At 42.8% G+C, this 15138-nt stretch overlaps 2 non-coding genes across 2 annotated transcripts; both read right to left on the bottom strand.

Moving 5' to 3' along the window:
* Nucleotides 1–3782: 3782 nt before the first annotated feature.
* On the bottom strand, nt 3783–3856 carry TRNAE-UUC (transfer RNA glutamic acid (anticodon UUC)). The gene has a single exon. It is a non-coding gene; the product is annotated as a tRNA-Glu (tRNA).
* A 7189-nt stretch (nt 3857–11045) lies between these two features.
* On the bottom strand, nt 11046–11119 carry TRNAE-UUC (transfer RNA glutamic acid (anticodon UUC)). Its single transcript has one exon. It is a non-coding gene; the product is annotated as a tRNA-Glu (tRNA).
* Between the last annotated feature and the right edge of the window lie 4019 nt (nt 11120–15138).

Raw genomic sequence — 15138 nt, 5'->3', positions numbered from 1 at the left:
GATAATTTAGGTGAATTAGCATGCCTCGCTTTCCTCCCATTCCCCTAGTTATTACCGGTGGGTAATTATGGAAATCTCAAGCTAATGACTAATTGTTGTCTATGCATGCTCACTGAATTGCCATTCTACAAGATGAGCATGACTAAGATATTGGTGCTTCTTAACGTCTTTTGCTAATGGGCATGTAATGTGTTTTAATGTCTATATTGGTCGAGACACACATTGCACACACATGTTTGCTGGTTAGGAAAAAAAAAGCAAATGTATCTTGATTAAATTCGGAGACCAAAAATCGCAAACAAAAGGAGGAACCCCATGAATGCATCAACCTACATAACCACGGGCATGTGTGACTTGCCAGCGATGGTCATGCTCTGGAGGCCTCCTATGCATGTTAGCACTACAATCACCTCATCATGGACATGAGACATAGATAAGATAAGAGACAAAGGGAGCTACTCAGTATGGTTAGATCACATTATGATGATTAAGGCCGAGCACATGATGGTGGAACCCAGCTCGTCACTATGTGTGACGGCTTTGTGGTCGGGCTCCAGCTCGCACTAGTGTGGAAATGCTTACAAGCAATCTTAGTTAGTGGCACTCCACTTTTAATCCACACCACATGTATTTTTTCGAGATACTATATAGCTACCACTCCTCCATCTAAATCCTCTATCTAGATAACTCTCCTTCGATCCCCACGCACCCACAACCTATATACATACGATTGACTTCTCCGCCTCGATCTGTCGAGGACTAGCTCAGTCATCTTCATATCTCTAGGTCATGCTGAAATTTCCGTTTCATCAAATTTCTAGCACCCAATTTGTCCAATTTTTAGCAAAGGTAATGCTGAGATTTTCTATGACCTCATTGATTATATATTTTCCTTATATCCTTGGAGGTAGCTTGATCGATTGAACAATATGGATCGTGTTGGTGTAAAGGTTTGCCCCCTGTGTTTTGGAGATTGTTGTCAAAACAGGCATGGACTGATTTGTTTGCTAGTGCACACAGAGATAAATAGTCCAAGCAAGCCCGAGGAGAATGATGCATTCAATGTAAAGTTCGAAGAACTTCACTAAAGATTATCTGCATTGCAGAGAAGGATGAGCTACATTTCGAGAAGACATGAAAGCGAGAAGAGTGTATCAAAGAATTGACCCCTTAAAATTATTGTTGACATGAAGCAATATTTTTTAGGTTCATCTAAGGAAAAATGACTTCAGTCGAGAAGATTGAAGGTGAAATGAAGACGTAGCATTCCTTTCATTGTTCTTCTTTCTCTTATTTGAGTCACATGACATCTGTACTATTAAGAGGGGTATAGGTTCTCGATGCTTAGGTCTGCTATGATGATTAGCCCAAACCTATGAAAGACTGAGAGAAATCTCTTCGATTACGGATGATTACCTGTCAGCAGAAGCTGTTGTTCTTCGGTGCTACATGAGATATCTTTCGGACCGAGGAGTTAGCATTTCTTGCTCTGTAAGGAATGTTACCGTTGTGCTCAAAATCCAACCGTTGGAAATGTGTCATTCGGTCATTCGCTGATCCGCGTGCCCAATTTGGTCATTTCCCATCAGGGAAGGATGCGGCTATAAATAGCCGCCCTGCTCCAACCTTGTCCATTGGCTGCTCCGCTTGATATTTTTGAGAAGATTGATTGAGCTTCCCCTCTTGAGAGATTTGAGTTTAAAAAACACCGAGAAAAAACCAAGAGCCCAAACTTAGACGGTGGTTGCGCATCACAGTAGATCTGAGTTAGAGTTCTTGTACCTATTACTCTTGAGAGCTGCACACTCTCTAGGCGGATAGGTGTCGGCTTGAGTGATGAAGAGTAATTGTCTTTCACCAAGCAAAGTCTTAGGCAGCCAAGAGTAATTATTGTTTGCGAAGAAGTCTGTCGAAGGTTTTGAGATCGCCGACAAGTATCTACCACGAGTGAAATCAACCGGAGTCTGATCAGCTTCGAGTTGAAGGAGAATACAATGAAGAGAGGTTTGCTCCTGTGTTCGATTACAAGTCCCTCCAACTAGAAGTAGTCCTTTGGCAGAAGGGCGAACTGGTCTACCAAATTCATCTGTCGCCATCGAGCACCACCGGTTCATTCTACTCTACTGCATTTCCTTTAGCAGTTTACTTTCAGCGCTTCGTATAGATAGATATCTATGATCTACTATATCTATCATCTATTACTCTTCCGTATCATCCATGTTGTTTAGTATCTTTTAGTTGGTTGTTCTTAATTAAGGTTGTTTGTTTGTATGCACGTCTCCTTGTTCCGTGGTGTTACTTTGTCATTTAACTGAGTTATGTTCTTAGTAACATCTCACACTAGTTTGCTCTCATCGGGTACTATGCTTTAACTCTTCTTGCTCGCGTCTCTATTTGTTCTTCAGTAGTCTTTCGTATCTCGTTTACTCCCATGCATTCTAATTCATCCCTGTTTGCTTTCTCATGTTTGTTTTATCTGGTAGCATGCTACATTACCATACAGTGAGCTATTATGCACGAACGATTATAGCATCTTTCCTCAAAATATTTTCTCAGCTCTGATCTATTAGTCTGTACTTGATCTACTGAAATATTTCCGCTGCTGTGATTGCGTTCGGTTCAAACTTTCGCAAGAATTTTTTAATCTCCCATCCCCCTCTGGGCGATATACTCTCGATCCTTACAGATCGAATTATAAATGGGTTCTTCAAGGTGGCGGTGGAAGATATGAATTGAATGGATAAAACGGAGATGTTATGTACTTGTAAGAAGTGCAAGAATGAAGTTTTGATCAATCGTTTTACTTGTCAGGTGAGGATGCACTTGCATGAACATGATTTCATGCCTGGTTATATAGGGTTGACAAGGCATGGTGAGGACGAGGAGGATGTTGTTTCCGACATCAAAGGGACGGCGGATGAGGAAGCGAGAAACCATTTCGACAAAGAGCCGAAAGAAGGGAAGGACCAAGAGGCAGCCGAACATGAAGAATATCATTAGGACGGACAAGAAGGATAGTTGGCCCAACGCTTGTACACAACCGACCCGACAAAGTCGAGTCATGTCATCGTTGATCCATCCGAATTCTTTGACCAATCTGGCGTCGACCCTATGGAAGAAGATGACATCTACAACGAAGAAGGGTACACGACCGGAAGGAGCAAAACTACGTTGCCTGGGGCCTAACCTTCCGTTGAGAAGATTGTGAAACGACGTTGTCCTATTGACTTATGTATCCCTTTAATTAGGATTTGTATCGACCGCACTTATAACCACACCGTAGATTGATTGATTTATGTACTTTGTATTGATCTAATTAATCTACATTAGTTTTATTGTAAATTATGAAAGAAAAATAAAAATAAAAAGGTACAAAGCCACGCCACGCTCAAAAATGCAAAAAATAAAAATTGTTTGCCTCCCAAACGGCCAAGTGTTGGGAGGAAATACCAGAAACAACTCCTATGTTTCATTCTCTCTTCCATAAAATGAGATAAAACATTTCGTACACTCACTTTCATTCTACAATCCATGGAAATCAGCCAAGTTGCTTTTTTGTCATAAACAGAACAAGTTTAAACTAGCAGAAACATTTAGCGCTACATGTGTTTTTTGTATAACTGACAAGAGGCCAGAGCTGCAATTTGGGTATAGTAAAATAAAAAAGGCAGCAACACAAAAGAGCCATATTTTAGTGATATATGATGGTTTTTATATAGTCAGCAAGTGCTGCAATTTGGATATAGTCAAAATAAAAGGCAGCACATCACAGAAAATAAAAGCTCCATTGCCGGGATTTGAACCCGGGTCGCCTGGGTGAAAGCCAGGTATCCTAACCGGGCTGGACGACAATGGATTGGTGACTAATTATGGATTCTGAGCGCTATATGAGCGACGTACAGTACGTGAGATGTGCTATACTAGTTCTATCGCCGTTTCCTTCCACACTCATCTTTTCCTAATAAGAGAAATAAAATAAATAACTGCTTATATCACCGAAACCACATGTACATTATCACCTTCTGCAAAACAAAAATACTGCACTAACAACACACGGCCGCTTCTACACCCCATATGCCGACACTAAAGGCTGCACATCAAAATCCAATTTCGACAAAAAAAACAAATTATCGCTCTGAGCCGTGCCTGATACGACCTTTCGAGGAAAACTCGCCAGGTTCATCCTGATCGCTCTGTTAATTAAACTATATAATTGCTAGAGCAAAGGGGGCTATTTCTGTGGCAAGATTCCGCCTACAACTGGAAGAAAGGAAGGAAGAAAGAAAAATGAATCTTGTTCCGATGCCGAAGGAGGATGTCTAAACAGAAATTCGCCAAATGAAGGGGCGACCACCCCCATGTTGTTGGAAGTACAAGGGGTCACCAGGGAGAGAAGGGCTCCGGACGGCGGCGATTGGGGTGTCGTCGCCCCAGTTCCGGCACCGCTGACTCCTGATCATCTTGGCTTCGATCGAGGCAACAGGGGAAAGAATAATTTGGATCCAGCGTGGGGAGAACAAAAAGCGAGAAGAATGTGTCATCGTCGTGCAGTCGGAGGACGGATCCGAAACTGTTAATCAGCTGACGCGTGGCAGGGATCACGACCGTCCGATCTGTTAACAAGGGGTAATACATCTTCATTCAACAGGGAGACTTTCTTAAAAGACTATGTGAGGCTCGCACAGTATAAATGTCAGCACCATGATTTAACCCCCACAATACGACCACCACCAAAAGGTGGTTCTCCTGATGTTGAAGAGTCGTGTCCCGGGTTGCTTCCAAGTTCCAATGCTTTCATTTTAATTATCATGTGTATTCTCTGTCATAACTTGAAGATTGAGGCCGATTTGTGAGAGCTTCCCGATTTCACATGCCATAGCTAAGGTTAAATTCCAAATATTTCAAACATAGACACGCAAATGCATCTGCACAAATGGGCGTACAGTTGCGAGATTGCCATTCATTCACAATGTTTTCATTTTCATTTATTTGTTTTTATTGTCAAGGACTTGGGGCTATTCGTAAGTCCTTCACGCTTATGTTAGATTCATACCGAATGTGATTATGACCTTCTTGTGGTTATTCTTGATTATGCCACTGTAGAAAGTCATTGTAACACATGTCATAAACAATTTCTTAGATTGTGCCTTATAGAACTCTAAACATCTCCTTGAGGCAAAAATAAAATAAAATAACTCTAACATTCCCTTGCACTCGTACTCTATCTGGCATTTAAGGATTTTGGATAAAAACACACTTGAGCTATGTCCCTATTGACCCCCCAAAGCAGAGAACCCCCCCCCCCCCCATCCAGGATTCCATCTCCTCCCTTCTTTCATCTAGGAACAAGGTGCCTCATCACTCCCCTAACCCCAAACGCCACTAACCACCATGAAAATTTTCCTCCTGCCACTACCCTTGGACTTCATCAGAGCTCATCAGAGACTGCCGCTGGAGCTAGTCGGTCGCCGTCCGTTATTTTTACCCCTTTTAATGTGAAAAGGAGAAAAAATAGTATGAGTTAAGGGGGCGGGGGATGGTTGTAGTGTCCATAAAAGAAGAGGTCCCCAAAGTAGGGACGCCCCCTCCTCAAAATGGTTTATGAGTGAAATTTTAGGGGGAAGGGTGATCAGGGTTCCTTTTATTACTCTCCAATTATTAATACTCTACTGACTTTATTTAGAATTAGAGATTTACAATACAGGTGCATAGCATCACGGAGGATATGATTATCTTACACATAAGGAGGCATGTGCACAAGTTAATACATATGGCTTGTCATCTTTGTTAAGTCTGGAATTATGAGGATAGACCTTGGTTTAAGTTTTTTTAGTGTGACACTGCTATATTAAATACCCTGATGGAACTAGAGTTAGCTATATGTTGGTACCCAGAGTTGAAGTCATATCATCTAGTGTAGTGTTACTTGATGAATCAAAATAAAAGGGAACAAGAGAGAAGAGGATAAATCTATGAGGAAAAGATAGAAGTCACAGAAACAATATAAATTAATGGCTATGAATTAGGAAGATGGCACCTGGCCATGATGATGTGGAAGTTTGGAAGGAAAATGAGGTAGACTATAAAGGAATACTCAAACTCGAAGAAGAGAGATCTAAAAAATGTAGTGCTAGACTGGCACTCTTTCTCTTGGCGTGAGCACTCCACTATCCAAAATAAACGCTTCACCTTGGATGCGGATGTTGAAATTCAACCTTTCTTTAGATGATAGTAGCTTTGTAAAACAATTTGATGGCCATGGCAGTGGTAGCTTGACTTCCAGTGGAAGTAACTTAGTGTGAAATACCAACGGATATTTCAAAGTAGTGATAAAACATTTGGCTGTGATGTGGTCGAACTTAACATAGTGTACTTTAAGTAAACCTTCTTCCATGAACTTAGAGTAGGTTGTCATCCTACATTCTCCCTACATACTAGGTAGCTTTAACACTCCGTTCCCCTTGCATTCTAAGTATTATCCTAAGAAAATCAAACTATAGTAAAACATTGTCCTCACTTTTGCATTTTGGCACATAAGGTCGGCAAGAATGGAGATGTGCTTTTGGCGCTTACGATTGGTTCCTTTAGGGTAGTACTTAATTGACCAATTATACCCACCAACATGGAAGGTCTGTGACCTAATAAAGTTGCCAACACTCCTGGCTATAGTGCTAACAAGCAAATTGGTGCTGGCAACTTCACTAGGTCACACTGCTTCCAGGTTAGTGGGTATGATTTTTTAATTAGGCAACACACTAATGGAATCAATCGCAAGAGATAAAATAACACCTGCATTTTTCCCGATCTTATGAGCAAAAATGCAGAAGTGAGGGCAATATTTTATTATAGACAGATTTCCTTTGGATAACACTTTGAATATAAGGGAACCGGAGTGTAATTATCTAGTATAGAAGAAATTTTAAGATGGCAGGCTACTACAAATTTATGGAAAAAGTTCACTTGAAGTAGAATATGTGAAGTTTGATCCCATCACAATCAAATGTTTCATTACTATTGTGAAAGATCCATGATTTTGCATATTGGGTTACTTTCACCTGAAGTGAAGCAACCGCTGCCAGAGTAGTTAAATGGTTTTACAAGCCTACTAACATCAGATGGAGGGGAAAACGTCACCTTGTACATCCAAGGAGAATTTCTTGCACATAAGGTAATGCTCATAGCATGATCCCTTGGATTTAGGGCTCAACTCTATGGGCCAAGAATGGTGAAAGATGGACCATGCATAACTGTTGTATGCTACCTAATGCTCTTATGTCTCTCTTACATTTTGTCCACACAAATTGCTTGTTACTTTCCTTCAATGATTTTGACGGCGATGACAAAAAAGAGATTGATAGGTACTTACTCAAGGTTGTTAATTGTTACATAATATAAAGGTTTAAGCTCAATGTGAGTCTATTCTTTCCAAATGGCTTGATGTAGAGATAGTGGCAACTATATATGCATTAACTGGTCATCGACCATTAGTGTAAGAATCTCACCTGTGCATGCCTTAAATTTATGACCTCTCCAATGAGAATTGTAAGTTGATGGGAAGCCAAGAGTATGACATCCTTAATAGAAAATATAGTCAAGAATTAGTGATATTAGGGAGTGTTTGGAAGATCTACTCTATCACTAGAGGTATTAGAGAGTGTTTGTAATTTCACTTAAATCTAGTATGCATTTAAATTTTTAATGCTTTTTTGTATCATATGTTATGTTCATCATTTCTATCATGTTTGACTTAATTATATTTCAAGAAACTAGTATCATTTCATGATGTGCAAGTGCATATATTTTTGTTTACGACCCACTACAAGAATGTCATGGGTTTGAATTAACACAATTCCACTACCTTCATTTATTTTTTGGAAACAGGTACTAAAGCTCAGACAAAATTTGACATGATTTACACAATAAAAATATCTTAGTGTTCATAAGTCACTTGTATTCAATCTAGTATGTCACATCATACACGGAAGATGAAATATCACTAGTGTTTGTTGCCGATGAATGTGCTCCTTTTGAATAACACAAGTACATCTAAGGACAAGGATGATATGTGAAATTATTAAATGTTCTCATTTACACAATTATGTATTGCCAGACACGGACTCTAAAGGAAACCCTACAACTTTTTTAGATGAAAGGCGCAAGGAGCACCCAACTTTAAATTAATAAAGACAACAGAGGCCACACATAGTTATACAAAACCCTACAACTCTAAGCGTCAGGATGTTAAGTCATAAGGTACCAATGTTATTATATGAAGTATTAATTATATTCATTGTACACTTAGAGCGGTGAAAAATTGAAAGTGAATTAGTGCTAGAACCAGATTAAGAATTTTTCTATTATTAGATACCCCCCTACATAACATGTGGTCAAATTCCATGGGCCCCATTACTAATTTGTTGGATATTTTCTTGAATGGGGATTTTTTATGCATGCCAATTATGAAAAAGATACAACCTATGATGAATCTAGAAGACATTCCATAAAATAGGAAGGAGAAAGGTAAGGGAACATAATTAGTTAACTACCATGGTATTGGAGACGAGGAGAATGGTTGATGCGATCTCACCAAGGTCCGGTGGACAAAATATATGCATACAAATTGAATCAATGAAGACTAGTTGAATCTTTTTTGCGGAAAAAGGGTAGTTGATTCTTGACCTATGAATTATGAAATAATATAGGATAAGTTCGCCTCGGGCTTTCAATGTTACCTGGAGATGTTGAAAGCAGACGGGGCATCGACTGCCATGCAAGACCTTCTTGCCTCTACTCTGAGGTCGCTCCATTGCTACAAGCCACCTCCGACATTGCTTCCCTGCCGACGCATGAATTGCGTGAGAGGAGAGCAAGAAAATCTCTAAACCCCCATTGGCTGCCACCATGGCATGAATCAACTAAGCTTGGCCACCACCTTATAAGTGTCTTGCTTCTATGATCCAGAGGGGCAAGGTAAGGGGCAAATTAAACTAATGAGGATGCAAGGCCATGATGTTGGTAGTGCCTCGGAAGGGACAAACGACCGCCCAAAGCGCCCATTGTAGTCAACCTACTTTAGAGGGAATCCTTCTTCCCCCGTTCCCCATGGCACCTTAGCCAATATGTCAGGTACTCATGCCACTGCGCTCGCTTTGCCTAGCGATGGGCAAAGAGAAACCTAGTTGCCGCATCACGGGGGCATCCACTGTTGTCGCAGTAATGCCCGGTGATGGGCACTAGATCCTTGCCATCGGTTCGTCTTTGCAGGGGAGGTGCTCTAGTTCTCCTTACTTTGATCTGTACTACAACTAGTAGAGATCGCAGTGCCACTACCTTTCCTGGGAGGAGGCCTGGGCCTCACATGAGGCCACTACAAATTTCCCCGGGGTTGAACCCACGAGTCCTCCGCCTCCTTGCTTGCCAGCGCCGCGAAACCGCATCGGCGTAGCGTCATACATGTGAGCACTCTAACAAGGCAAGGACCCAAGGATGGAAAGAGGCACGGACATGGGCGGAGGCATCAAGAGATCCCGACGGGGAGGGGGGCATGAGAGTGATGAGAGAGGAGGAGCTCAATTGGTAGCGGCGTATGGGGTGAAATGGAGAAAGATAAGTAGTAGGGTCTCGAACGTCCTCCTTTATATCTACCTACTACTTGAGCATCAAACGGCTGTCGACCACCAATGAAATGATCGACTGGTCAAGAGAATCTATGTGAGGTGGCTTACCTCACCTTCCGTCAATTTGGAAGCTATTACTATCGGTAATTCCATATTATGAAAAATCTCAAGCTTGGGGTTAAGTTGTTTTCTAGGATCTGCCGTTGGATTGCAATCCTACGACATAAGCATGACTAAGACTAATGTTTTCTTGACACTTGTTGCTAATAGGCATGTAATGACACCCATTGTGCGACTATTGCTCACAAGAGAATTTGACAAAATCCTAATTTAAAAAAATATTACGAAAAGGGAGGAACGCCGTGAATGCATAGATATAAGAATCTTGGGTTTGTAGTACAGATCAAAGTAAGGAGAACTAGAGCACCTCCCCTGCAAAGATGAACCGATGGCAAGGATCTAGTATGCCTCACTTGTATACCTTGACAATCTTGGGCTTGTATTCCTTCTTCCATTGTTCCCCCATGCCGCCTTAGCCAATAAGTCTACTCGTGCCACCACGCTCACTTTCCCAGGAATGAGCAAAGAGCAACCTGGTTGCCACATGTCCGCTCCCCCGAGGCCATCCATTATCGTCGCAGTAATGCCCGCGGAGGGGCCCTGGATCCTTGCCATCGTTTCTTATTTGTAGGGGAGGTTCTCCGGTCCTCCTTACCGTGCATCTGTACTACACCCAACAGAGATTGTCAGTGCCACTACCTTTTTTTAGGAGGAGGCCTGGGCCTCACATGAGGTCACCGCAAATTTCCCCGAGGTTGAACCCAGGAGTCCTCCGCCTTCTCGCTTGTTAGTGTCACGAAACATCTGCGTGTCGCCACACATGTGAGCGCTCTTACGAGGCAATGAGCCAAGGATGGAAAGAGGCGGGGACACGGGCGCATGCATCAAGATATCCCGGCGAGGAGGGGCGTGAGAGATGAGAGAGGAGAGGAGGAGCGTATGTGGCGGCGGCAGGGGGTGAAATGGAGGGAGGCAAGGACTAGGGTTTCTCACTCCCCCTCCCCCTTTATATCTACCTACGACTTGAGCATCAAAGGACTATCAGCCATCAAAGAAAAGATCGGACGGTCAAGAGAATCTTCGTGAGGTGGCTTATCTCACCTTCCCTCAATTATGAAGATAGTATCGTCGGTAATTATGAATTGAGGGAAGGTGAGATCCAGCTGAGATCCAGCTGAGAATTAAGTTGTTTTCTAGGATCTGTCGTTGGATTGCCATCCTACGGCACAGTTGCTGCAGTTTGTGTATAGCCAAAATAAAAAGCAGGGAAGAAGGTCAAGTTTAAACTTAGCATCAATATTTAGTACTACAAGGGCAGCAATTTGGGCGTAGTAAAAAAAAGTTGAAACGAAAAAGAAATAAAAAAGGCTCCATTGCCGGGATTTGAACCCGGGTCGCCTGGGTGAAAGCCAGGTATCCTAACCGGGCTGGACGACAATGGATTGGTGTTTGATTTTGATGTGTATGCCATTTAAAGGGCCCGTAAACCTGGACTGATCACTGATGACACATCTGACGAAGGGATAGAGAGTGTTTGGTGGTGCGGGAGCGAGGTGCCGGGCGGTGCTCCGCTACTTCTTCCCGTCCCTGGAGTGAGCGCCGGCCTACAGGCCGGGCACCGTCAAGTCGGGCCTCACCGGAGGTACTTCTTCCCGTTCCTGGAGGTTTGTCTCCGGTCTCAACGGCCGACTCCCTTTGTATTCTGAGCGCGGCGGAGAGAAGGGTGCGGCACGGGGAAAGGGAGCCGGGCGAGACGGCCGGGAGCTGCCGGCGCCGCTCTAGGCTCATGTCAGTAAGGATGCTTGCTGATGTTTTCGTTCTGTGTGGGCGATGTCGATGTTTCCCTGTTTTCTCAGTTTGTCTGTTCAATTTAAAAAAGAAATGGAGGATGACCCCGGCCTTTGCAACTGGAATATATATACGACCACTTTATTGATTATTCTCAAGGACCTTACAAAGTATTACAAACAATAAACCTGAATCCATCATCTTGCCAACATATGCCCCTACTCCTATCCATATGATGAAGGGATGCTAGCTGAGCCACTACTCAAACCACTCACCTAAACCTAACATCAAAAGCCGGAAGCCCCAGCCGAGCCACATACCAGGTCTGGGGCACAATCCGGTCAGACGCACTCGTGTGTCGTCGCAGCCATCTTTCATAGGTCCGTCTTCAGATTATATTGAGGCTTCTACCTTGTCTGACCACTCTGTCATCGACGTCACCATGACGCCAGACAGCTACCTCCTCCTGCGCAAGTCCATCTCTGCGCATCGGACGCCGAGCCTCCACAGCGCCATGCCGCCGATCTCCGCCGCCATCAATGTGAGATGAAGTACCGCCCCACCACGGCAGGTACAAGGTAAGGAAGGGCGAGGTCCCTATCGGAGACACGACCGGAAGAGGAGCATCGCAGCCACGAAACAGAAACACCTGCCCGGAGCTGCGACGCAGTAGATCAGACGGGCCGCCACCAGGAACCAGACAAGCTCGCCATGCACGCCCAGCATCCCCATGCCCAAGTCGGCGTCTTCAAGAAGGTGATGACGCTGTGGCGCCGCCGCCGCTTAGCCACCGGGGCTGGGGTTTTCACCCGGGCGCAGGGGAAGGGAGGAGGCAGGGGAAGTTGAGCCTCGGCGCCGCCACCAAGGAGGGAATGGCGTCCGGGACGCCATCGACGCCGTGACCGCCACCGGCGGCCAAGGGTTTCCCCCGGCCAAGCACCTGCCGCCACCTCCGAACCAGCCACAACATCAGCAGGCGCGAACACGCCGGAGATCCAGGCCGGCCGGAGGTCATACGTCACGAGCAGCCCAGAACGCCTCAGATCTGACGAGGGGAGCCCGGGGCCTCCCCGCGCCACGACCAGCGCCCACCAGGACCTCGCTGCCCGCGCAGCCGAGGGGACCCGGCCAACCTCACCGACGAGCACTCCCCGCCGCTGGAGGAGCGCCGTCCGCACCAGTGAGGCCGCCGCCTCAGATCCGGGCCCTCACCATCGAAAGGGAGCGGCCAGAGGCCTCGCCGCCGCCCTCATAGGCAGCCGCGCGGGGGCCCCGGCGACCGCCTCCGGCAGCGGCGAGGAGGAGGGGAAAGGGGAGGTGGCGGCGCGAGGGAACCCTAGGTCGCCCCCGAGTCGCCCTCAGGAGAGCGACGCTGGGGGGGGGGGGGGGGAAGGGGAGCGGAATCTCACCCCGGTGCTCCTACCCCTCAACCTAAAAATGAATAATAACACCGGCATGTGGATTGGGGTTTCTGATTTTGCCTAGTTTGCTCACCGGCATGTTCTCCTTTGCGGCACTAGTCCCTTTCCTGAGGGCCATTTTTGTTCATGTTGTATGATTATGTGTGGTAGCATCAATACATTTTTCTCAGCTAATGCTTGTTTGGCTACTTATCTGACCAAAATAATGCATCCTTTTTTATATATAAACTCTTGTAGGTAGACTCAAGAACAAAATGATTATATGATATATGTTTCATCTGATCCTTTTCCTCTCTGACCTTTCAACTCAGTTGCCAAAATGCTGGTGTCCTTTCATCAGTAGTTATACCTGAACATAGCATAGCTGCTGCGAATCTGAGGAACTTCATCAGATCCTTTACATTCCAAAAACAACAGATGTTTTTCACATAATCTTTTTGAACTTCTGATTTACAGGAAATGTTATGCTCTCGTCAATGCTCAAATATTTTGTTCTGTCCATCAGTTGGTTACTTTAGTCATTGTTCAGCCCATCACTCATATCATAAATGACATGAGCAGATGAAGTAATCTCGATTTTTTTTAGTATATGCTGTTGGTTAACCCTCCGTCTTCTTCAGTCCTCATTATTCTTCGTGTTATTATTCATACTGCTTTATTACAAGTTACATTACACTGTGTCAATATTCAACCTATAGTACTCTTATTCTGCAGTTTCATTATTCATACTGCTTCCAGTATCTATCTATCATGTTTTTCTATGCCCATGGCTCTATTTTTTAACCCAACTTGCTCTCCTTTTTATCACTATCCTTATAGTATGTTGTCTATTGAATTGAAAGAAGTTACAGGTTAATAGGGTTGGATGTGCATTATTCAGCTGTAGTTATGGTAGGATGCAGTCTATCAGCCTAGACAGTTTACTTATGTTACCAGTCATCAGGTCATCGGTGCATTTTCGCATTCTTTTTTCCCTTCAGTCCTGGGTTTGTTTTTCAGTCTCTTTGTTTGGTCTTCATCTTTTTCTCGTTTTCTTTATTGAAGTATTATGCATTTACTTCATCCTTTATCACACAAAAACATATGTGGGCTCTTTTCTCCATCAGCAGATGACAATCTTCAGATATTTTCATCATTTTTCTAATACAGGGTCAACATTTTTCTAGACATTTAACATTTTTCAAATGTTTGATTAACATTTTTCTAAATACTTGTTAAACACTTTTTCTAATACATGTTAAACATTTTTTCAAATGTTTGATTAACATTTTTGAATACATGATCAAATTATTCCATCATTTTTTAAATACATGGTCAACATTTTTTATATATACATTTAACATTTTTCAAATGTTTGATTCACAATGTTTTCTAATATTTTTTCTTAAATGCTTGATTAAACATTTTGTAATACATGATCATAAAATTTCATACACATTGTATTTTTTATACATTTTTCATATATGTGATAAAAAAAATTCTTTATAGACATTTAACAATTTTCAAATGTTTTATGTAGAGCACTTTTGTGTAATATTTATATTTTATAAAAATATAAACACAAGTAAAAAATAAAATAAAAAAAGAAAACATAAAAAAATGAGGTTGTGGCCACCCGTGGGCCCATCTTGGGCTCCCTTCACGTGATGGTTCCCTAGGTCTCGCTACAAGTGAGACATAGGGGCACCCCTAATCAAGGGGTCCTCATTGTGGTATTCCTATTCGGCAAGTAGGTCGCACGCGAGTGACTCAGCGTGTACCCCCTCTGTTGCATACATGGGGGCCAATCCAACTAGCTTATGTCCGGTTTTCGGACCTTTTTTCCAAATTAAACGAATATTTTCTGTAATATAGGAAAAAAATATTCAAATCGGTGAACATTTTTTTAAAATTTGAACATTATTCAAATCAGGGTGAATAGTTTTTTGAATTCAAAAAATGTTCATATTTTTTCAAATTTCGAACATTTTTTTACCAATTCCTGAACATTTCTCTAACTCATTAACTTTTTTGAATTCACGAACATTTTATAAAGTCACAAACTTTTAAAAAATTCTTGAACACTTTTTGAAACCGTGAATAGTTTTTGAATTCATGAACATTTAAAATTTATGAACATTATATTGAAATCATGAATGTTTTTAAAATTCACGAACATTTTTTACAAATTTGTGAGCTTTTTTTTGAATCATGAACATTTTTCCCGAATTTCATGAACATTGAAATTGCGTAAATTTGCATACATTTTTTGC

Source organism: Triticum urartu, chromosome 1A (assembly GCF_056163025.1).
Source record: "Triticum urartu cultivar PI428250 chromosome 1A, HENAU_Tu73, whole genome shotgun sequence".
NCBI lineage: Eukaryota > Viridiplantae > Streptophyta > Magnoliopsida > Poales > Poaceae > Triticum > Triticum urartu.
Note: the sequence above shows the minus strand (reverse complement) of the source record. Positions and strands in the feature narration are given on the sequence as shown.